Source organism: Chelonoidis abingdonii, chromosome 15, assembly GCF_003597395.2.
Source record: "Chelonoidis abingdonii isolate Lonesome George chromosome 15, CheloAbing_2.0, whole genome shotgun sequence".
Lineage (NCBI taxonomy): Eukaryota > Metazoa > Chordata > Testudines > Testudinidae > Chelonoidis > Chelonoidis abingdonii.
The window spans coordinates 24,570,034-24,593,374 of NC_133783.1; positions in this window are offsets into that span (position 1 = coordinate 24,570,034).

Below are 23,341 nucleotides of genomic sequence, written 5' to 3' on the forward strand. Positions count from 1 at the left end.
CGTTGCAAGGGGTAATGGTGTTTTGTGCAACAGCCATGCCAGTGTAGTGTCAGGCAATGTCCCTTGTGCCTCTACTGAAGCTCCCATTACTGAGGAAGAGTTGGCGTTACCTACCTACAGTTGGCAAGGAAGGACGTAAGTTTGTCTTCACTGGTTAACTGAGTTATTTCTATCCCAAGGTATGTTTACCAGATCTCAGTCATTTCAGAATAATCTGGACAAAGTGAGCTATAGTAAGACAGTTTCCCATTATCATTTATTCTAAATTCATTCATTTAGAAACCCATTCCAACAAGCCAGAACAGATATGTATCAGTGATAACTTGCCTGAGAGCTGAGAAGAAGGCATCAAAGCACAATTCATTATTTAAGGGGACAATCTGATGTTAAAAATCAGATTTTAAAATATTACCTTACTCATCTTACTAAGAACACTTTTGATTATTAAAACAGAAATAATTGTTGTTTTTTAATGTACTTTGCACTACATATGCTGCTTGTTTACCTTTCTCTGTGTTCCAGATGAACAAAATGGAAAAACTTACTCAGCTTCACCTTTGTTTCTAGTCAGTTTCACTTCCAGGTTCTCATATGGACAGCCAAAGCAGCAATATCTGAGTTGCAAAGGCTATGGAAAATGTTTGCTTCTTTAAAACAACAACTTTTAACTGGGATTTAAAAAATCATGGACACATTTCCATTGCTCTTAGGTTTTTCTATTTTTACAGAAACTAAATTTAGGGGAAAATGTGACCTGCTCATTTCCCTCTAACCAGCAAACTTAAAAAACAAACAGAACAAAACAAAAACAAAAAATTTCAAAGCCAAAATCTTAACAAATGTTAAAAGCGTTTTTCATTCTATTGCTTAATGACTCATTTTTTTCTATTGTGTTAATTTCCTGCTGTTTTCTTATACAACATTTTTCATTTGCAGAATTGTAACATCAAAACAAGACCCATTATACACCACAAGGCCACAGCCCACACTAAGGAGCAGCATGTGCTATACTGCCCTAGGGGCATGCCAGGGAAAGGACTGTGGCTCGGGGATTCTCTCTCTGCTTCGCGCTGGCTCTAGGAAGGTAGCAATTTGCTGCCGGCCTATACAAACAGCAAATTATTACTATCCGGCACCAACTCTATTCTGGTGGCTAGTGCATTGGGCACGGTCAAGCCAAAGTGAGTCCTTGCCCCATCCACCTGCACCTGCTCTGTGAGGAACAACAAACTCACACTTCTGATCTCCTCCCCTGTATCTGGACCCAAAGTCCAGGCAGGCTGTACGGGGAGAATGGGTGAGAAGGACTATTACTCCCTCTTTCACCCCTGCCTGGTTGTGTTAGGACCAGCCATGAGTTGGCCCAATGAGTCTGCTTGCAGGGTAAGGTATGGGCAGCAGGAGTAGGCCTCCAGCGAAAATGATTACATACGCCAGAAGCCAAAGAGTCTGTCTTTATGTACAGTGTATCAGCTACAGTCTTCCTGCTATGAGGCAATCTTATATTTCAATTCTAAGTCTTGAAGGCTGTCAGCACTCTCTAAACAACGATCGTAACACACTCATTATTTCAAATGTTAGGTGCTAGTCTCCCCTCTAGAAGCTTTTTCCTTTGTTCAATGCCCACTGAAGCTTCAGGTAAGAAAGAGACTGATAAGACGACCTATTGTGAACTGGAGAGAACTGGCAGAATCATCAGTAGTTTCCGATTGCTTTTTCTGCAGCAGGGAATTCCTGCCTTCAGAAATTCAACTCAAAGTGGAAAATTGATTCTGATGGAAATCAAAGGTTCCTACCCAACCCAGCCATTTTTGAGACCGCTGAACTACACTGCAGATTTGCACTCCTTTGTGAAATAATGTATAGCACTTTTACAGTTACAAACTGCTGCACAAGCATTAATGAGTTACTCTCTTAAAAAAAACCCTTTATTACACAGTTATCCCTATTTTACAGATGGGGAAACTAAGGCACAGAGGTTAAGAGCCTGACTTTCAGAAGTGCAATTGAAGTTGATGGGAGCTGTGGGTGTAACACAAATCTGAAAAGCCAAGCCCTGAGTGACTTGTCTAAGGACCTACTGTGAGGAAGAGGTGGAGTCTGGATTGGATGTGGATCAATGTCCCAGGCTCAAACCATTAGACAGTGCTGCCTTTATATGGTGCTCGGCTGCAACACAAACAGAACAAGATGTAGCTAGCCCAAAAGAGACTTCTTTATTTAGACAGTTGCATGAAGAAGGTGCAGCCCCACATCCTGAGTGATACTTCTGACTTCCCATTTGGGGAAAGGAAATGAGAATTGCATAGAGAAGAGTTCTGCAACCTAGAAGATTCCCAAGCACTAACCTCTTTAGACTGTAGGAGGGAGATGATAGTGGTTCAGAAGACTCCATTCTCCAGAACTTGCCAGGCAGGGATGGTGTTAGACTTTCTTAGGCTTAGGGCAGCCACTCAGGAGTGGGCACCAATCCTGCCTGCCTTATCTGCTGACACATTGAATTTCTGCAACGTTTCTGAAGCTGAAGCCTGAGCCCTGCCATGCGGAGCTGGAGCTAAAGCCCAAGCCCAAACCCTGCTGTGTGGGACCCCCTGTGGCACAGGGCCCTGGGGCAATTGCCCTGTTTGCTATCCTCTAATGCCAGCCCTGATGTAGGGTCACCTAATCCACAGCATAGGTGGAAGGTCAGGTTTGAGTTTGCTCAGCTGTATGGGAAACAGGCAGACCTAAAACCAAACTTTGCTGCATTTGCTAACTTTCCTTTTTAACCCTGAAAACCTTCCACTGATGGAACCTCCCTCTACAATAGGTGATGGATGGCTTGTTCTGTTTGACAAATAACCTCCAAGAAATGTAGATTGGTACAGAACAACTTGGTCCTGGTCCATTTCTGCTAGATCTCCTTTGTGAGCCTCCTGGCACTCTGCATTGCTGTGCTAACTTAAAATATGCATGGAGCTTCTGCAAATTTCACGTTTGCCAAGCCACCGTAGGAAGGATTCTGAAGCTTCGGCAGCATTCAAGAGCTAAATCGAATCCCCAGGCATTAGGACAAACCTTTGTAAATTGCCATACATGTAATAATTCCATCTTTACTGATTTACATTTGGGGAAATGGGTTAGGATGACCTGATTCTGGGTTGTGCCCACTGGGTGTGGCTGAGGGTAGGGAGCACAAGGAGCTGGTTCCATCTCTCCGATTCTGGAGTGAGTTTACATAGCCTGGGGGGCCTCTCTATAATATGATGTCTGGCTTAGGAGCCCCATCTGCATGCAAAGGATAGCTATGATCTGGCCCTCCCCTTCCTGTCTCTGACATGCCCCTATGTCAGGCAGCTCCTATGCTACCCTTCCTGCAACCTCTATGAGGTCTCTAGATCAGCTGGGAATTCTGCCACCCCAAAGGAATCCCCAGCTGTGGTCCAGATCAGGGCTGAATCACAAAAGAAAATCTGGCCCCCTCCTTTTAAAAGCTTTTGCTATTTTCCTCAAAGTTCTGTAACGCTTTAAGAAGAGTTTATAGGCATGGCCCTACTTTCTCTTTACAGCTCTGTATTTATTATATTCACATATTGGGTATGGATTTAGGAAAACCCGATCTCTGACTGCCCATCACTGTGCTTGCCCTAGGAGTAGGGACTCCCAACTTAGAGGTAGCTCCTAGTTTCCAGCACAATTCCTGCTCTTTCTGGTTTGACAGAGGCTTAAGGAGCTTGAGTGACTTGAGGTCAAACAGTGAGGTAAAGACTTGGCTTGGATTAGCAGCCAATATCTTTTGGATCCTAACTCTTAGGTCTAATCCAACCACAAAAAACTCATGGCTTCCCATTTTTCTAGTTGATTTTAGGCATCTAATTGGCACTGACAAAGTACCTGTGGCAAGCTAGTCAATATCAATTAACATACTTATTAAATGCAAGTATTTGTTAGCAGTGGTTATCTAATTACCTCATAAGTACAACAAGATGCCTTGCAAATGGTGGCATGTTCTCAGCATTACTGCTAGTGTTCTATATTGAACCATGCAGAAGGAAAATGATGGAATTGTGGAGCAAGATGTATTTAATCCAAGACCTATTTCTGTTTTATTACATCAGACGGAAGTAAGAGCCATACTGAACCTTAGCTCAATGGCCCACATTCTGAGCGGAATGTAGGCGCACCACTCAGGGAGCAGCCTAGAGAAGACTGACTAAGACACAGATCATTCCCTGGTTTCCTCCTTACTCTAAGGGGAAGTTAATTTGTGACAGTGCTTTGCATTGGCCAAGCTCTGCTGGTTGGCTGATTGTGGGGGATGCAGGGCCGACCGGGGACCGGGGGGAAAAGACAGTACAAATTACCGGGGCCTGGCGGTCCAGAAGGGGGCCCGGCTTCATCGGCCCTGTTTAGTCGGTCCGCTTGATGGGGGGGCCCGAAAAAATTTTTTCACCAAGGCCGGAACCCGCTCTTGGCAGCCCTGGGGGCATGGAGCGAAGCCTTCACCAAGTCTCCACCTTTTCCTGGACATTGGCCGCAGGAGTTCCAGGCATGCAACCTCTACTCTCTCCCACCCATGTTCAAAGCATAGTAAGGAAGTCTATAGGTGTTTGGGCGCCATGTAGGGGCTTGTGGGGGAGGAGTTACTCCCTCTTATGCCCCCTGTAGCCATGTAAATATAAACAACAATCTGGCTCTAACTGAGCAAGCAGGATTCTTGCTGTCTGTCTGCTGATGAGGAATACTTCCTATGAATTAAATCAAGTGAGGGATCATCATAAAATACAGGTCATCTAGTCAACTATACTGTCATAGCAGCTCTGTGCTCATACTGCCTGAGATTGCCAGAGCAATAGAATTTGATTATACATTTTCAGGATATGTTATTCAGAGTTAATTACATACCAACTGGAGAGTAAAGGGTAACTGGAGGGGCTGGGAGACTTGAAATTAAATTTATCAGTTTATGAGGTTTTTTTGCATCTTACACTTTCTGCTCTGCTCAGCCTGTGGGTTCAGTTCTTATCGGCCAGCAGACAGAGCTGATGGATGATGCAATGTTCATGCCCAGGAACCAAAACAAACCCAGCACCCTGTATTAATTTAATGCTCATGAAAGGTGACAGCCTTGTATCCTGAAACCTTTTATCCTCCAAACAGGTGCAGCCCATCATGGGCGGCAGCTGGGGGAGATTTTCCTGTCTCACTCTGCCAATGTACCTCAGACCTGACTCAGAGGGCTATCCCTAATGGGGAGAAGGGAGCTCATTCTAAGTCCTCCATCAGTCCATTGCTTCTCTGCTGAAGCTATCTTGCCACAGTGCTCTTGGATGCTGGGTAGTGGATTTCTCCACCTCAGCCCTTAGAGTGTTGCAATCCTTGTTTAGGAGCAGTATCAGGAGGAGCTTTATGGGGACAAGTGTTTTAGGATCTGTGGCCCTTTTAAGGCCATACAATATTTTTAAAGCAAAACTTATTGTGGGTTGGACTTTGACTCAGGCTGTGTGCCCCATTCCCACAGAAGTATGAGGAGGGGCAAACACCTGATCCTTGCATTCCTGCTTGGGTGATCCAAACCTTGCTTCAGATATGCAAGGGTCAGAGGTGCCATACACCTGTTTATCCCCCATCCAGGACTGGTGAATGGGGACTGGGTGAGAGGAATGAGTAGAGCAGAACTGAGTCCGCATGAGGAGTGGAAGGGTAGTAATTAGGTATAGTACAGCAGCAAATTACTATCCTTGAAGCAAGGTGTTGTGCAATTGTGCTCCCATAGGTATTTTTTGAATACTGGGCAATCTAACCCTGGTCAGAGGAGGACTGGACAGTAAGTGGTTAAAATGCTAGTGCTCCTACCACCAGAGGGGCCCAAGTGATAGCAATGGTGAGACAGTTACTGTAGACAAGACTTCCATGAACAGGGAGTGAAAGCAGTTCTGGTCACAGCAGGGTGATAAGGGCCAAAGGCCCTATTCCTCTCCCACTTAAGTCAATAGAAACATGCCCACTGAATCCACAAGGAGTTGGACTGGGCCCCAGATGTGTATGTTTTGGAATGAGGGTATTGTGCAGAAAGAAGAGGCATCTGGAAAGCACTTCCAGGGTCATAATGCGGAATCTGCCGATACATACACGTCAGTTGCAAACGAGAGTTAATCAATAGCGCACTTTAATTAAGAGTGTCTGAAAGTGTGCCAGCAGAAGATGGTCAGTGTTTCTTTAAAGGAAACACTCAGTGTGAAGCTGAGATGCTGTGGATCTGCAGACATACTGACTGTTGTGGGGGTAATGAAGTGCCTCTGTGTATTGTGTTTGCAATTCCCACAACAGACAGCAGTGTGATAGACAAGGGGAGAAACAGGAGATGCCCAATGGAAATCTCCTGCTTGCTCTAGAGAGCCATGGGAGCCTGAATATTAGAAGTGAGGGACTGTACCTAATTATTTTATCATGGGACTTCTGACTACCTGTCCCTTTGCCCCTTCATTTATTGTGATGGCACAGTTCCTGTCATCTGGATGGCTGATATCATTATTAACAGTGTTATAAAGTCTGTATGGTGTTTTATAAACAGATACAAGATAAAGCCCGTGTTGCAAAGAGTCTCACTTGTAGTGTTCATGCATCAGCCAGCTGCTCTCTGCTGACTTAGGGAACAGGGATTTCAAGATTACCATGTGACAGAACATCTGGCTATGGGCAAATATAATTATTCAACATTTGTACTATGGTAGCACCCATAACCTCCAGGAGGTAGAGTTGGGGCCCCCTTGTTTTAGGTATTGTACAAACACACAGTAAAAAACTCTGAAGAGCTAGTACTGTCTAGGGCTTGTGGAAACCCAAGCTTCTGGCTCTCATTAGCACAGATTAAATAAAGTTTGCCACTTTCTGCTTCTGTTGTCAGCTTTGGCAGTTAGTGTTCATGGATTCATAGCTTCCAAGGTCAAAAGAGACTTTTGTCAGGAGTAAGGCCCTGCAGCTGTGCCTGCTCAGTAATTCTGGCACCCCAGTGATCATCTAGTCTTAGCTCCTACATAACAGACCATAGAACGTCCCCAAAATAATTTTTAGATCATATCTTTTAGAAAAACATCCAATGTCGATTTAGAAATTGTCAGTGATGAAGAATCCACCGCGGCCCTTGTTAAGTTGTTCCAAAGTTTAATGACTCTTGCTATTAAGAATGTATGACTTATTTCCAATCAGAATTTGTCTAGCTTCAACTTCCAGCTATTGGATCATATTCTGCCTTTCTCTGCTAGATTGAAGAGTCCATTATTAAATATTTGTTCCCCAGGTAGGTATTTATTGACTGTAATGAAATCATCTCTGAATATCCTCTTCGTTAAGGTAAATAGATTGAGCGCCTTCAGTGTATCACTCTAAGGCATGTTTTCTAATCCTTTAACAATTCTCATGGCTTTACTCTGAACCCTCTCCAATTTATCAACATCTTTCATGAACTGTGGACAGCAAAACTGAATACAGTATTCCACAGTAGTTGCACCAGTGCCAAATACAGATGTAAAATAACCTCTCTTCTTCTATTCAAGATTCCCCTGTTTATGCAGCCAAGGATTAGATTAGCCCTTTTGGCCACAGCATCACATTGGGAAACTCATTTTCAGCCAATTATCCACCACAACCCCCAAATCTTTTTTAGAATCACTGTTTCCCAGGATAGAATCCCCCATCCTATAAGCCTCGCCTGCATTCTTTATTTTTAGATGTAGACATTAACATTTAGCTATATTAAAACACACATTGTTTGCTTGCACCCAGTTTACCAAGTGATCCAGATTAATCTGTATTAGTGACCTGTTTTCTTCATTATTTGCCACTCCCCAGATTTTGTGTCATTTGCAAATTTTGTCAGTGATGATTTTATGATTTCTTCCAAATTATTAATAAAAATGTTAGTGTCGTGCCAAGAACCACTAGAAACACCTGTTTGATTATGATTCTCTGATTACAAATATATTTTGAGACCTAACAGTTATCCACTTTTTAATCTATTTAATATGTGCTATGTTAATTTGATATCTTTTCTCCATTATTATGACTTTTTCCAATACTATTGTTTGGATTCTTTTTGTCCCTAATATACTCAAACTCACTTATGATTGTAATGCTGCTGGCCATAGAGTTCTCCTTGTGTCCTCTTGCTTCCCTTATCAATTTTCTACAATTTGTAACTTCTGATTTATATTACTTACTTATAACTTCCCATTTCTTCCATTTGTTATTTGGCTTTTTTATAGCTACCTTCACTTCCCATCTAAACCAGTTCATTTTTTAAACCAATACAGCCTTTTTCCTTGACTGTGGGATTATAGCTTTTTGGGCATCTAGTAAAATGTTCTTAAACAATTCCCAAATATCATTCAGATTTTTCTGATTACATTCTTCCTCCCAACTGATCTGGGTCATAATTGTTTTCAGCTTTGTGAAACTGACCCTTTTCAAGAAGAAAATGTGTGTGTGTGTGTGTATACACACAACTGGTCTGGACTTCATTCTGTTTACACATTAGAAATGTGATCAAATAATGATCACTTGCACTTAAATTAATTTTTAGTTCTGTAATCAATTCTTCTTTCTGTCAAGATGAGGTCTAATATAGACTTTCCTCAAAAAATGGTGGATCCATCATGCGGTAGGAAATTACCATCTATAATATTTAGAAATTCTCTGGATGTTTTAGACCTGGCAGCATCCGACCTCCAGCATGTGTCACTCAAATTGAAATCCCTTATGATCATGCAGATTTTTTCCCCCCATTACACATTATAGATACGTTCATAAAGAACAGGTCATCCTGTTCCCTATTGTCATTTGGTGGTATGTAGCATACACCAACTAATATTCCAATATGTGCTTTATCTGTTGTGACGCTGATCCATAAACATTCAAGATCATTTTCTTCTGAGTAATCAGTGACTCAGAAACAAGTAATACCATTTTTGACATACTGTGCTACTCCCATTCCCTTTTTGCCCACTTAATCCTTCCTAAATAGGTTATAATAATTGATGTTAACATTTCTATCATGGGAACCACCGCACCAGTTTTCACCTAGATGAAATTTATACTTATAAACGAGCAATTCCAATTCCTCTGGTTTGTTACCAGGCTGCTAGTGATTAAAGAATTTCTTCTCTTCATTTCCTTTGGTTTCTTGATTAATTTTCTTCTCAACATCTCCATTTTGTGCTGAGTGCTCAAATCATCCCTTTTTTTTACCCTCTTTTTATTATAGTTTAACACCCTCCTGACTATTCTACATTTCCTGTCCCTGAGAAGATTGGTCCTCCTTCTACTGAAATGGAGGCCACCAAAACACTACAGCCCCCTCTCCCCATAAGAGTTAGACCAGTGTTCCACAAAACCAAATACTATATTACTACACACAAAGTCAGAAAAGGGTGTAGTTACCAGCTGAAGATGGAATGTAGAGCACTGGCTGGGTGGTACAATTAACAGTACATTGGCTTCTGCCTGATCCATTCTCTGGCAAACCCAGTTTGAATGTCAGAGTCCCCAATGAATCCTTAGTGTTTTATGTCCCTTCTCTATGATTTGGCTGTAAGATGAGATGTTAAGTGACTTATTTAAGGCCACACAGGGAATTAGCGACCGATCTTGACTGATATCCAGCCCTGAATTCAACCATATTGGTACCAAAACTCCATTCTTATCCATGGTCATTTGGCATTTCCAATACATCCACGGGATCACACAGCCTTGCATGCAACACACCTGATAGGAGGGGCTATGTCTACAATGGTGCTTATGTCAGTGTAATTTACATCACTCAGGGGAATGATTTATTCACATTTTTATGATATTATAGATAAAGGAAGACACCCCTACAATCCTGGGAGGGGTGGAATGCTAAGGAGCACTGCCTACCTGGTTAAGGTTATCTCACAGAATGCCCTTTTCTGTCACTTGAAATCTATTTACACTTGTTTGGGCTGACTTATTAACCTACTTGTGACTCTATTTAACTTAATAGTCACTGAATCAGGGCAGTGGTAACGTGTAAATCAGTTATTTTAGGGAAGGTCATGCTTTGTTGGTCTGGATTCGGAGCTTGGAGACCATGTGCTGCCATGTGGTTAATGGTGATTTGCAGCAATCCGGTGCGGTAGCCTTCAGGGAGATGATGTACTCCAATGCCATTTTCAAGGAGTGCTGCTTCCCTCAAAAAGAAACTTAAAACTTTTCTAAGAAAAAAAAATGATGCCCTTGATTGATCCCTTTCATGTCTGAGCTTCTGGGAGCAACATGCATAATCTGCTAGGTACCGTGCCATCTGTGATTATTGCGGCAGGCCAGTCTTGTGCATAGGAAAAGCAAGAATGGCCTATCATATACTGATTTCTTCAGTTTCCACCTCCCCTCTGTCTATCAAGAGGCTCCAGCTGCTCATCTCTGTCACCGTTTCTAGCTCCAGTGTTTTGACTGCATGAGAGGCTCCAAAGGCAAAGGACACACCATGTTCAAGCACACTGCATGTCCCTAGGCCTGACTCAGTAGTGCACTGTACTATACATTATGATATATGGAATTACAGGTGCAAACAGAAGGAAGAAAACACGTACAGATAGATGGGGTGGGGAGGGTTGAAGACTTCCACACAGCTCAAGTTCCAACTCAATCTGATTTGTTGACCAAAGACCACACCCTGTCAAGTACTCTATCCAGCACACAGGGACACATACTTGCTGAATAACATACTGCAAGTAAACATATCAGAGTGTGTAAGATTTATAGCAGGACCCAAAGTTTCCACGGTAACAGAATGAATGGTGTTTATTTGGCAAATCCACAGAATTGAGAGGCTCCACACTAGGCAGTTAGAGAGCTCTACAGCTCACACCTGCATAGTCCAGACTGTAGCACTGTGGAGACAAGCTCAAATAGTCTATCATCAGTATCTCTCTCCATCCCTTTCCATCTCATCTCCCTGTCTTACCCTCTCTACCCTCTCCACTGCTAGCTTTTCCTCAGCTCCCACTGAGAGAAGCAGCATAGCAAATACCTGCTCCATTGTTTCCCTGAAGGCAGAAGGTACATCTTGCCTTTTTTCTTTGCTGGATTTTGAACTCTGCTGCAGTCAGGCAGTTTAATTTTGTTCCATTCTGGTTAGTTTGTTTCCAAAACCACTTACAGAAGGCTCAGAGAAAGGAGCTACTCTGCATTATCAGAATCAAATGGTCTAAGAACAAAAACCTGATGGTGTCATGCAGGAAATCCCACATCTCCCATCAAACTGTGTGTCTGACAGAGGGACATTTTCTAGCATGGTAATTTTGGGGGCATAGCATACTATTCTTAGTAGGGGTTGAATTAAGCTGATACTGTTTGATGGTGCCATAAGCTTCCACTTAAATAAAGATTTAAAGAAAAAAATAAAATGGAGCCCTTATGTTTGTGAAGATAAGCTTATCTTCTGGGTGTTGAAAGATAACATGAGAACTTATCAAGTTTGAGACAGAAACTGAAAAAATAGCAGTCAGGGAGAGGTGTGTTACCCTCCTTGCAATCAGCTTAATGTTATGTTAATTCTGAACCCTACTAAGGATAATTTACACATCAATATTTTTGGATAGTGAATCATTCTTTAGTACAGTGTCTCCCATGGTCCTGACCCACTAGTAGGTTGTGAGAAGGTTCTGGATGACTTATAGAGCCAGCATGGAGGGGAAGCCCCTGACACTACGTTTGCACAGCAACTAGATATGCACAGCTGGCCCATGCTAGCAGGGTCCTAGGGACCAGGCTCCAGCCCGACTCAGGAAGTCTACTCAGCAATGAAACATCCCTGAAGCCCAAGCCCTGTGAGTCTGAGTAGGCTGGCACAGGTTTTTCTTTGCTGTGTAGACATACCCTGAGAGGGGGGTGGAGAGTGAGTGTGCTCTGCATTCTCCCCCACAGTGACGACTCCTGTCCCGAAGGACTGGGCCCGGATCCCTGCTCTGGGCATAGTGACCTGTACAGTGGTGCTACAGTTTTGGCCTGGCTGCTCATCAGGACATAACCTATGGGTCTTCAGGGTTGTGGTGCTGGGGTGGAGGGTGCTGCTGCAGGTGGTCAGTGTCCCCTCGGTGGGGCAAGGAGGAGACAGTGGTGGAGGAGGAGGAAGACAGTACCTTATGAAATTGCTTCCCCCCCCCAATTTGGCCCCTGGGTGGTCACAGAAAAAGAAAAAATGCAGTTAATGGGTTGCCTTATTAAAACCATTTAAGGGAAACATTGCTTTAGTAGAAGGCCACCACTTTTTGGCTCTATCCTGATCCCTGAATTTTTTGTCACCGTTGATGACATCACATGCTCAGGCAGCTGTCTTAGTTTCATTTGATTTTTGTGATTTTTCTTCATTTTTGTGAATTTGATTCTTGTGAAAATTGATCAACTGACAGGCCAGAAGAACGAAAACCTCAATTTAGTCTCATATGATGGTGCTCATGAAATGGGTTTTTTTCCTATGAAAAACCAATGAAAACAAAATAGTTTGGAGGCAAAAATGGGTGGGAGGGTATTGGAAATTTTCATCTGACCAGTTAAAATTTTTCAGTTTTCATGTTTGATTTCTTTTTGGGAATCACCACCTGGAAGTTAAAAATGGATATTTCCCATGGAAAAGTCCATTTTGACAAAAGTGATTGTTTTTGCTGAGAAAATATTTTGAGCAAAAATTTTAAATTAGCTCTATTCACAGCACAGTGCAGGCCGGGTAACAATAGAACAATCTTCTACATATTACCCCTCCAATGTGCCTGAACCATGGGCTGAAGGGCCCACCTCTACGAATGAGCAGATAGTGTGTCTTCTGTGCCCACATAATCCTAGAGTTCTTGGCTGACAATTAAAGTGCTGGCTGTTATCTGGATACCTAGGGTTCATTTCAGAGACAGTAAACCACTGAATAGGAAGCAGGTGGCACTACTGACTCCCATCATTAGCAGTGGGGTTAGAATGGAAGGTGGAAGATGGGGATGAAGACATTGTGAAAACTGATTTATTTTATTTTATTTTTTTCCCCCAGGGTTATCCAGAGATGCCTTCCTTCTTCTAAGGTCATACTTTAACTCTCACCACCAGCTTCCTTCAAACTGGAAGTCTCCTTTAACAGCACAACAAAGCACTCCTTTCCTGCTTCATGCCACCTACTCTGTATTTGTCAAAGACTTATCCTGTCATTGAATCTCTCATCAGGCCAGACTGCTCTAGATGAACAGTTTTCCACAACACAGAGATTGCCTCCAGGAATAGTTGTATATAGGGACTGCAAGCTGTTTGCTTTAGCATTAAAGATTTGTTTACTTGCTTCTGGTCTCTGGCAGGGATGGCCTCCTACTTAGTGAGGGCAATGTCTCAGCATTCCTCATCTCAGTGAAACTGCAAGGAATCAGAGAAATGGCTTCTGTAAATTTGCAGTTAACCTGTAATCTTTGTGAATATTGGTGTACCATTCAGTTTTCAGAACTTCCCCCCATATCATCACAAAGCAGTTGGGCTGGAGGAAGCATTTCCATGGAAGGTGGATAACTGCTCCTTTAAGGCTTGCCTATGGGGTAATTAAAGCTCCTGCTTCTAAGATGCTTGATATTTTAATTGATTTTCTCCACTGACTACATACAGTCCCATCACTCACTCAAACATTTATCTCCTAAATGTAGAATGAGCTACTGTGTAAAGCAATCTGCCCACCACTCTCCAGTGGGCCTCGTAATGGTATGATTGTTTTCCACTTGTGAGTTTGTTGTTAGGGTTTAGCAGCTCTTCCTTTATAACTCCCCCAATATTAAGGGTTTAAAATCTAAAAAATAGTAAGTACTTCAGGATGGAACCCCGTGTTCAGATTTTGACAAAGTAAATGTTCTCAGCTACCCAGATTTCAGATGAGTGGGATCTTTATTTTATTCTTGTCATACAACTTCTCTGGACAGGGTGGAAGCTGTTTAATAAGAGGGACATTTAAAACTAACAAGGTTTGTTTTTTTGTAAGCTTTTTAGAGTTGCCTGCAGGTTCAAAGGTGCCAAAATGGTCATTCAAAAAGTATCCTCATATGAAATGAATTGTTTTGTCTGAGACTTCATTTAGGGATTGATCCAATACTAGTGGAGTGTTTTTGTAGTGTGTCAGGATTTCCTGCATACTTTAACAGAGAGCGGGTCCTTTGTGTTCAACTTCTTAGTCTCTTTCAATGCATGATTGTTTAAAAATAATGTACAAGTAATCTCTATATTTCCCAGTTCACAGTTCCCTACTGCCTGCTCGTGTGGGAGCTATCAATTAATCACTTAAGAACCACATCAGGTCTGGTCATTGTGCCTGGTCACTTTTGAAATGACAATGTTTCCTTGTCCATTTATTCTATCATCTGAAAATCTGCTGCTTTCAGCAGGAGGCTTGATCAAAACGATCAGTGACTGTGTGATAGTTCCCTCTCCTGCTGTGCATGGAGAGAATCATAGTAACACAAAAACTATGACATTCCAGAGTACGTTGTATGGATACTAGAGCAGGACACTCTGTGTATGAACATTCTAGAGTTGGGCCTGACACAAAACCAGGATCTGAACATGTGTTCCACATCAAAATACAGATCTAGGTCTGAATTCTGCAAATTTTTGGTTTGGCCCATTATAAAGGCAGGGACAATCAGGATCGAGGCTGGGATTAAAAAAATAATAATCCTAGGGATTTAGGAGCTCAGCTCCTATTGAAATTCATTAGGATTTGGGAGTCTAACTCTCTTCAGCTCCTTTAAATTTTCCACTACCAAACAATAATGAATTTTGGGGACCTGGAAATCTGGATCCCATTTTTGGGATCTCATCTCCAGCGTGGGTAGATCAATGCAATCTATACAAATAACTAAGTTTTAAAGTGGACAATTATTCTTCTGCAGGTTGATAAAATGACTGACAACAGGATATAGTGCCAGAAGCCACAAACCAACTACATGAGGTCATTTCTGAAACACAAAGATAAACTGTTTTCCAATACATTTTCTTTTTTTTTAAATCTAGCCTTGGGTTTAGTCAACCTTTGAAAAGGGTCTTTTTTTGCCTTGCATTTGCTGCAACCTGCATCATCAATGCAGTATTTGGGACACGCCCAAGTCAGTAGCTGATTTCCTCCAACAGACATGTTGTGATGCATATTGTGTACGGGAGCACAGCAGTCAGACCTCAAAATTCCATTGAGTAGAAGTGCCATATAACACTAGGCTCCTTATTAAAAAAGAACCGATGTAGAATTCTATCTTCCATGCTATCATAGACGAAAGTCTCCACCTCTTCCAGGCCTTTTGGGAGAAACGCACATGCACACACAGTCTATATGTGCATATGCATTACAGAATGAAGTGCATTTGGGGGCACAGCAGACCACAAGCCACATTCTGTGGGATGTCTCCCGCATGCATGGGAGCTGAAGGCATCACCACTTTTCAGGTTGCTGCTCGTAGGGCTGGCTCCAGGGTTTTTCTCACCCCAAGCAGTGGGGTAAAAAAAAGCAAAAAGCCTTGATCGTGACTGACGGCACTTTGGCAGCAGCTCCACTGCGCCACTTTCTTCTTTGGCTACACTTTGGGGGCAGGTCCTTCCCTCCGAGGGACCTGCTGCCCCTTCCTGTTGGCCACCACAAGCACCTGCTTGCTGCACTGGTGCCTGGGGCCGGCCCTGGCTGCTTGCTGCTCAGTACATAGAAGGATCAAGCCCCATCTCCCTCCTGGGATTAAATTCTGCACATTACATTTCACCCCAAAGGGAATGCTGGGGAAAGGGGAACACTGATGACCAGAATGGTGTTGGTCTGCAGAGCCAGATATCTGAGCTGTCCTTTAAAATCACAACAGTGGGAAAATGAGTTGTCAGAAACCACATTGCTTTAAATAAACACATTGTTGTTCCATACCATCTAATACCTAGTGTAGGCAATGCCAATCATGCTTAAAAATATGGCATAGGTAGCTGGGCTAAGGTTAACCACAGCCAGTAACATGTTTTTACACACAACTTTCTTTGTACAGTTTAACATTTTCTAGCCCAACTCATTTCCCAGTGCAGACAAAGATTCTCTCTCTTTGGCATGTGGGAATTTGAAAAGCCAATGTTCATCCTTTCAGTAAATGTTACTCTGGCAAATAATTTCTCTATTTCAAGCTAATTAGAATCTATTAATTCCTTGATTTCAGAGACTTTTCTGGATCTGTACAAATGTTAATTAGTAGTCCCTGATTTTTCATACAGAGTAACTGGGACAATTGCTGGGCTGATATTTCCTTCTAGTGCCCAGCGGTGGCTCCAGGCACCAGTGCTCCAAGCACGTGCCTGGGGCTGGAAGAGGCAGAGGTCGCTCTGCCAGTTCCTGCGAGGGTGGCAGTCAGGCTGCCTTTGGTGGCTTGCCTGCAGGAGGTCCCGCGGATTCAGCGGCAATTCGGCAGCGGGTATGTCAAATATGTGGGACCAGCGGACCTCCCACAGGCAAGCTGCCGAAGGCAGCTTGCCTGCCATGCTCGGGGCGGCAAAAAAGCTAGAGCCACCCCTGCTAGTGCCATAGTTTTTTGACAACACTGAATTAACTCTCTTTGTATTGACTTGATTAATATTAGCAATTAATATAACATTACTGGTAAGTCCCTGATTCATTAAAATCTATGTGTAGGTCCTCAGTGGCAGATTAAAGACAGATCAGCTGATCTGTTCCCCCTGTCCTCCCCCAGTGGCTCCCACTGCCTGGTTTTAGTGGATTGCAGGGTTTGCTCTGTACACTGAACAGTGTTTCATTGGCTCTACCTGGTCTTTGGGGTTTAGCAGAAAGACCTGGCCCACTGAACTCATCAAGCTTTCTTCATCCCTTAACCATAAGCTGAGTGAAGGGCAAGAAATCCTAGAACCTCCTTGACTACCTAAGGGTTGAGGCAGAGAAGGGAAAGCATGCATTCCTCACAGCAGCCAGGAGGGAAGGAAATAGGATGACCATCTTTTCCTGCTCTTCCTCTTGTTCCCCTTTCCCACCAGCCAGGAAAGGAGTGGTATGCTTCTCTCCCGGAAATCAGCTGGGGTGAGAGAGGTTTGAGTCTCTGGGGCCAGTCTTCAGCTGAAGTAAAATGTCATAACTCCATGGAGGATCCACCCTGCTGTTTGGTTTGATCCAGGAGGCACTTAGCCTCCATCTATTCTTGTTGTTTCCATGTCCCTGAAATTAATGTAAAGTGTGTGTTAAAAGTTGCAGGAGAATTCAAGTCTCCAGTCTTGAGGGTCCCAAAAGAATGTATATATAAAGGACTATAAATAATCTTTGAGGAGTCCCAGTGAATCAATTAATTTATAATCAGCGGAATATTCTTTATGCAATAGCTTTTCAGTAGCAATGTATTTTAAGGGTAAAAAGCTTTTTTTGTGGTTGTTTCACTGTTTATTTTTAAGAACTCGGCAAACTGGTTTGAATACAATCAAACCGAGCCGAACATTTGCACAATGTGTAAACCAAACCGAAGACTGTTTTTGCAATTTATAACGTTCACTGCTAACTTTCTCATCACTGTCACCCCAAATATGTTCAGCACGGACCTGCAATTCTTGTTTCCACTGAGTCAGGAACAGAGGTGCATTAAATATTGACAACAAAATTAGAAATGCTCAGAATATGCCTTTAGTTTTGTAGCTGTCCTATTTCTGTGAAAGTTTTCACACTAAAATGGACCAATTTTTCCAGAAAAACTTTTTCTCACTGGACATTTTTCCATTTTTCATATTTTCACAACAGATTTATAGTTTCTAAAATTCCACAAAAACTGGAGTTGCAGGATTGCATGAGGAAATGGAAAATGAAATATCACGCAACATTTCCTGCAGTTTTGCAGAGCCTGAGTCAGGAAACAGAAACACAAAAAGAAACATTCTTTTGGTATTGCCAACCCATCCCAAACCAGGAAGTACTGGAAATCTCAGAAGAGAGGCATTTTCCAGACCGCTGAAATTTGGAAAGTGACTTGAATGTCTGAATGCTAAAATGAAATGCCACATCTTTAGAGATTCTCTTATCACCAGTGCCCAACTTGTTAGTTTCCAAGGTGCCACAAGGACGCCTCGTTGTTTTTGCTGATACAAACTAACTCGGCTACCACGTTGAAACCTGATTGCTGCACTGGTTACGCTCAGCTCATATTTGGAAGGTTTTCTTCACAGCCATGAGGAATGGGCCACATAAATATGTCAAGAGAGCTGGATCCAGCCGATAGGCTGGGTGTTTGTCACCTCAGTTGTAGATCTTTTAACTGAATTCATCCCTAAATGATTAAAAGGCCACTGGAGGCAGCTGGAGTCTTTCTTTACTTATTATAAAGTCTGGTATAAAAATGCGTTAGTAATAAACTCCTGACAGGTGCTGCTATGTACAGAGGATCAGGTAACAAGCAGTTGTGAATTATGGGGCTATACATTCCACTGAGGCGTTCTAGTTACATCATACGTGATGCTTGAGCCACTAGAATCCCTCAGGTTGGAACTATAGCTCCCTCATTCAAAATATACCTAGTTTTAGAAGTTTATATAGTGGGTGGGACTGAATCTTTGCACAACTCTGAACCCTTGTTATCTCACCTTTCTTTCTTTCAAATGTCACTAGAATGGTTGTGCCAGAGTGTCTGAGCCCTCCATTCTGGACCAAAATGGTAGAGGATTGTGCTAGGTGCCCATCTGTTTATATTTGTCTTGAGGCAAAATAATCTCATGATGATACTGAGATCACACCATCGTATACGGTGACACTGCATTGCCATGCCATGACTCAACACACCATCATATGTCGAGGCAACACTGTACCATGAAGAGACAATGTAGTTAAATCACAGCGTGTGGAATAGATTTGTGACTCTTTACTTGCCTAGCAAGCGGTGTTTGCAAGACACAAAACAGACCTGGTGAAATAGTGTCTGTCCCACAAAGTGCAGGAAGGGCATTAGCTATAGTCTGAGCAGCTTTTCTTGATTTAATTTGATTAGTCATGTTGACAATGTCTCTCTTTCCTCATGCTCACTGGTTGATTCTGATAACAATGGCAGAATTATCAGTCTTTGGGGGTTGTTGTTTTTTGTTTGTTTGGTAATGATTAACAGTATATTTGAGCTGCTATCCTTGTATTAAAAGGCACATTATAGCATTCTGAACCAATGCATGTGCCAGTTCAATGTATGACCAAGACATTGTCAGACATTATTTGTAAATAAATGTTCTTCAGTTTCTACCTTCTTTATAAAATGATTGGTTTTTAGAGGACAGATTTGAGGCTCCTCCCAATCCTCCACTGGGGATTGTCATTTTCCTTCTGGATGAATGTCTGGAGATGGGTCTGATGGATCATGTTGCATTATGCCACATCACATTACCATGCATCCCATCACATTGCCACGTTAGGTGATGTAACCTAACATGATGTGACGCTTAGTAATCAGCATAATGTGCTGCTGTGTATTAGAAATGTAAAACAACAACAACATAAAAAAGGACTTGATTGGATCCTCCGGATGAACTACAGCTAAAAAGGAGAGCTGTGGAGCAGATAACAAAGAGGGGTTGGGCACATTTCCACATCAGAAAGTAGGGATTGTTTTCCAAAGCCTTTCTTACTCTTCAGTTCTAATATATTTCCCTCAATTTTCACCCTCTCTTTCCATAAAAATGTATGTTCTGAGTTAGCTTTTCTCCTCTTTTGTGCATATAGTAATTCAACAATAGGCTATGGTTTATGGTAGCACCTGGGTGGATGTACACAGGATGCCAAGTTTGATTCTCAGATTCAGCAGATACTTGGAAATATGAACTGGCATGAACCTCAACATATTGTGGTTTACTCCTTTTTGGGGAAGTCCCAGACCATTTGCTATTTGATTATAAACAGTGTGTTAGGCTTAGCAGGGAGGCTGCCAGGCCTCACAGTGGGATGAGCAAGGCTCCAGGGCCTGGGGAGACAGGGGCAGCAGAGGATTACAGAGAGAGAGGGTGGGTTATAGAGCTTACTTGTATTTGAGAGGGAAAGGAATCATGAGTTGTCTTGCGGAAGTGGGACAAGGAGCTGGGATTAGACAGAAGGGAAGGAGCTGTTTGGGAGAATGAAGGTGGTGGTTGCTGCAGGAGGAAACTTTCAAAGGCTGGATTGTTTATATATGTTTCTGATACTCAACTTTGCAAGATTTATCCAAAGCACACTGAAGACCTTGTACTTTTGAGGTTCACGCATCACTACTTGCAACTCAAAGAGGGATCTTTGCCTAGAGCTACATGAGATGCTCAGAGAGGGAATCTCCCTTGCACTTCAATGTATTGTTTAGAAAGGCGCTCTCTCCCTAGAATTCAATGGAATGCTTGGTAGTCAATGAAGAGAGCTCTAGTTTTGCACCTGTAATAGCTATATCCAAACTATTTAATGGCTTTCTGGGAAGTTGGAGGCCAAATTTGTGGCTCAGATGGACAGAGGGAGGCCATGACAGGCCTTCTTTGGGTGAGAATTTCCCTTTGTGTAACCCTTCAGTCAGTATGGCAAGCTAAAAGGAGGTTATTTGCCACTTCTGGGACCACCAAACACTAAATTTAAAAAAAAAATGAAGATCTGAGGGTCTGCTCTTGTTTTTGTTTTTAATTAAAAGCTATTGAACAACATGTTCTTGACACAGCTCAACTTAAACTTTGCTCGCATTGCTCGCCATTATTTCACTTTTCCAGGAATGGAAACAGCAAGCGTTTTGATAAACGAACCCAAGTTTCTTGTTTAGTTGTACTGTGGTAGCTTCTGTAGGTTTTTTTCTGACTCCTCTTCGGTAAGTTTGGAGAAACACTCTTCCACATGAATCACTAACAATATCCCTATGCTTTTTACAACACCAAATCTCTAGTGGCACTATTTCCCCCCTCTCTTGCTGTGGAAGCAGAGCAATATTGCAAAAAGACTGTTCTATTTCTGGACTGTAATCCTTCCTAAATTGATACCAATTGTTTTTGCACTTAAATGATAATAAAAAGGAAAATAAGAAGGAAAATGACTGCATTGGAAAACACTGTAAAGCATCTCTAGTACTGGCAGAGTAATCCTGCGCTGCCATTACTTTTAGACTCTAGAAATATTACAGCAGGGTTTGACCTTCTGTACAGAAGCTATAAAAGAAAATCAAAATGTTCTTTCTCCCCTCTCCAGGCCCCACATGAGCTGTAGTCATGGAACCAACTTATAGGAGTCTCAAGTGGATTTGTGGAGAGATGATTATTTTATAGAAATGCCTGAGTTGTAGCTGCCGGATTAGACCAACTGCTGAAATGTTACAATGAACCCACATTAAGGGTGCAGAACTGGTGGAGGGTGGGAGGATTCACAGCATATCAGATTAATCAGAGGCATGTCTCATTGAATTGGACTGTTATTGAGCCACATGCACACTAGAACAGTGCATATTCCCTACAAAAAATCACAGGAAGGGCTTGATTTTCAGGAAGTTTAAGCCTCGGGTCCAATAAGATCAAATTCAAGGCTGACAGCAGTGGGTTTCACTCACCTCGAGTGCCTCCTTGATATTTGGGCGCCATGCTGCCATTCTCTTCAGCTCCTAGCACCTTCTTCAGCATCTGCATGTCTTTTGTGCCTTGGCCTTGTGGCCAGGTTGCAGAGTCCAAACCACCTTCTGGAGTATAACGAACTCAAATTACAAGCAGTTCCTTGGCTTTCAGGGCCAATTATAAGCAAAATAGTTTCTCAACTTTTCTGGCTAAATTTCCTCTCTGGAACTGAATCCGCAGGGTTCCCTCTGGACTTCTGTGTGTGGCCAGCAATGGGCCCTGGCCCAGCCTGGTTTCTCTGGCTGTAGCCTAGGGAGCATCTCTCCTCATTCCTCTGGCTCCAGCCAGGAACTGACATCAGGTAGCTCCTTTTGTTTCAGCCTGCTGAGCCTTGATTGGCTGTTGCTCATCCCCAGTCCCATCTGGCCACTGGAAGATCAGATCTCACTGGTTCCCAAAATGGCTGGGTTTTTTTTGTCACAGAGAACTATTTCCTGGGATGAGGTACAGGTGCAACAGAGCAGTAGAGCCTCCAGTCGGGGGTCACAAAGGCCTGGTACACCCCGTCACGCTGTTGTTTCAGAGATTTAGTAGATTTTAAGGTCGGAAGGGACAATTTTGATGATCTAGTCTGACTTCCTGCGTAACACAGGCTCTGGAACGTTCATCTGAAGCACATGAAATTGCACATACAAACTGGATATTGCACCTGAAAATGAGTCCAAATACCCATCTTTGCATACAAACACCTGATTTGCATGTGCAGCTGCAGAACTTGCATGGGTAAAATAGGCAGGCAATTGCACATGCACAAATGCACATGGACCTTGGAGAAATGGGCCTCAAATAACAAAACAGAGTGTAAACATAACAGCAGTCTTCAGTAACATAATCCTATCATCTCCAAAGATCTCTGAACACTTTACACTTTATATACAAGTGCATACAGCATCAACAATCTGTAGTTTCTTCAGGTTTGAAAGTGGGCAGCTAACTATTGCCCTACACAAAAGTTAGGGGAAATTCTGGCCAAGGGGAATCCCAGATCATATCGGTTTTTTTGGTTCATTTATTTCTTATAATGCAAGAGCTTGGTCACATTCTCTGCCGAAGACTTGGGGCGAGAACAGAATAAACGCTGCACAGGCCATTTTTGTAGTCGTATTGGTCCAAAGATGAGCGCTGACAAAGTAGAAAGTGATACCTTTTGTTTAGTGGTGTGCTCTGCCCTGAAATTAAGACATCCCAATTTACTGTAGGTCTGCTCTCTGTTTTGCAGTCCTAGCATGGGAGTAGTTGGAGAGCCCCACAATAATTCTGAGCATCTTCACGTTGTGATGTTGGGGCATGACATTGCGACACAGCATCATAAAGCGATGCTGCTGCATCATGACCCCGGAAATGTGACATAGTCATACATTGATGCAATGCCATGAAGGCCACATGCTGAGGCTCCATAAGCAGTAGCACGAGTCTATTATTTTGTCCTGTGTTACAAAGAGATGGGACCCTAGCAGCCTTTTTACTGAAGCAGTAAATATGTTGTTGTACAATTCTAGAGTATTCAGCCTTTTAAGTATTATCCTTTATAGCAAAAGATGGAACCTATTTGAACACAAAGTTTTTGGATTATATTGTATATTGATCATTAGCTACTTTGCTCACTATTCAAAACACATGCCCAAAGCCTTTCTCTGGCTACGTCTACACTGCACGATTATTTCGAATTAGCTTAAACCGATATTACAAAACAGATCTAATAAAATCGGTTTAGCGCGTCCACAGTGGGATC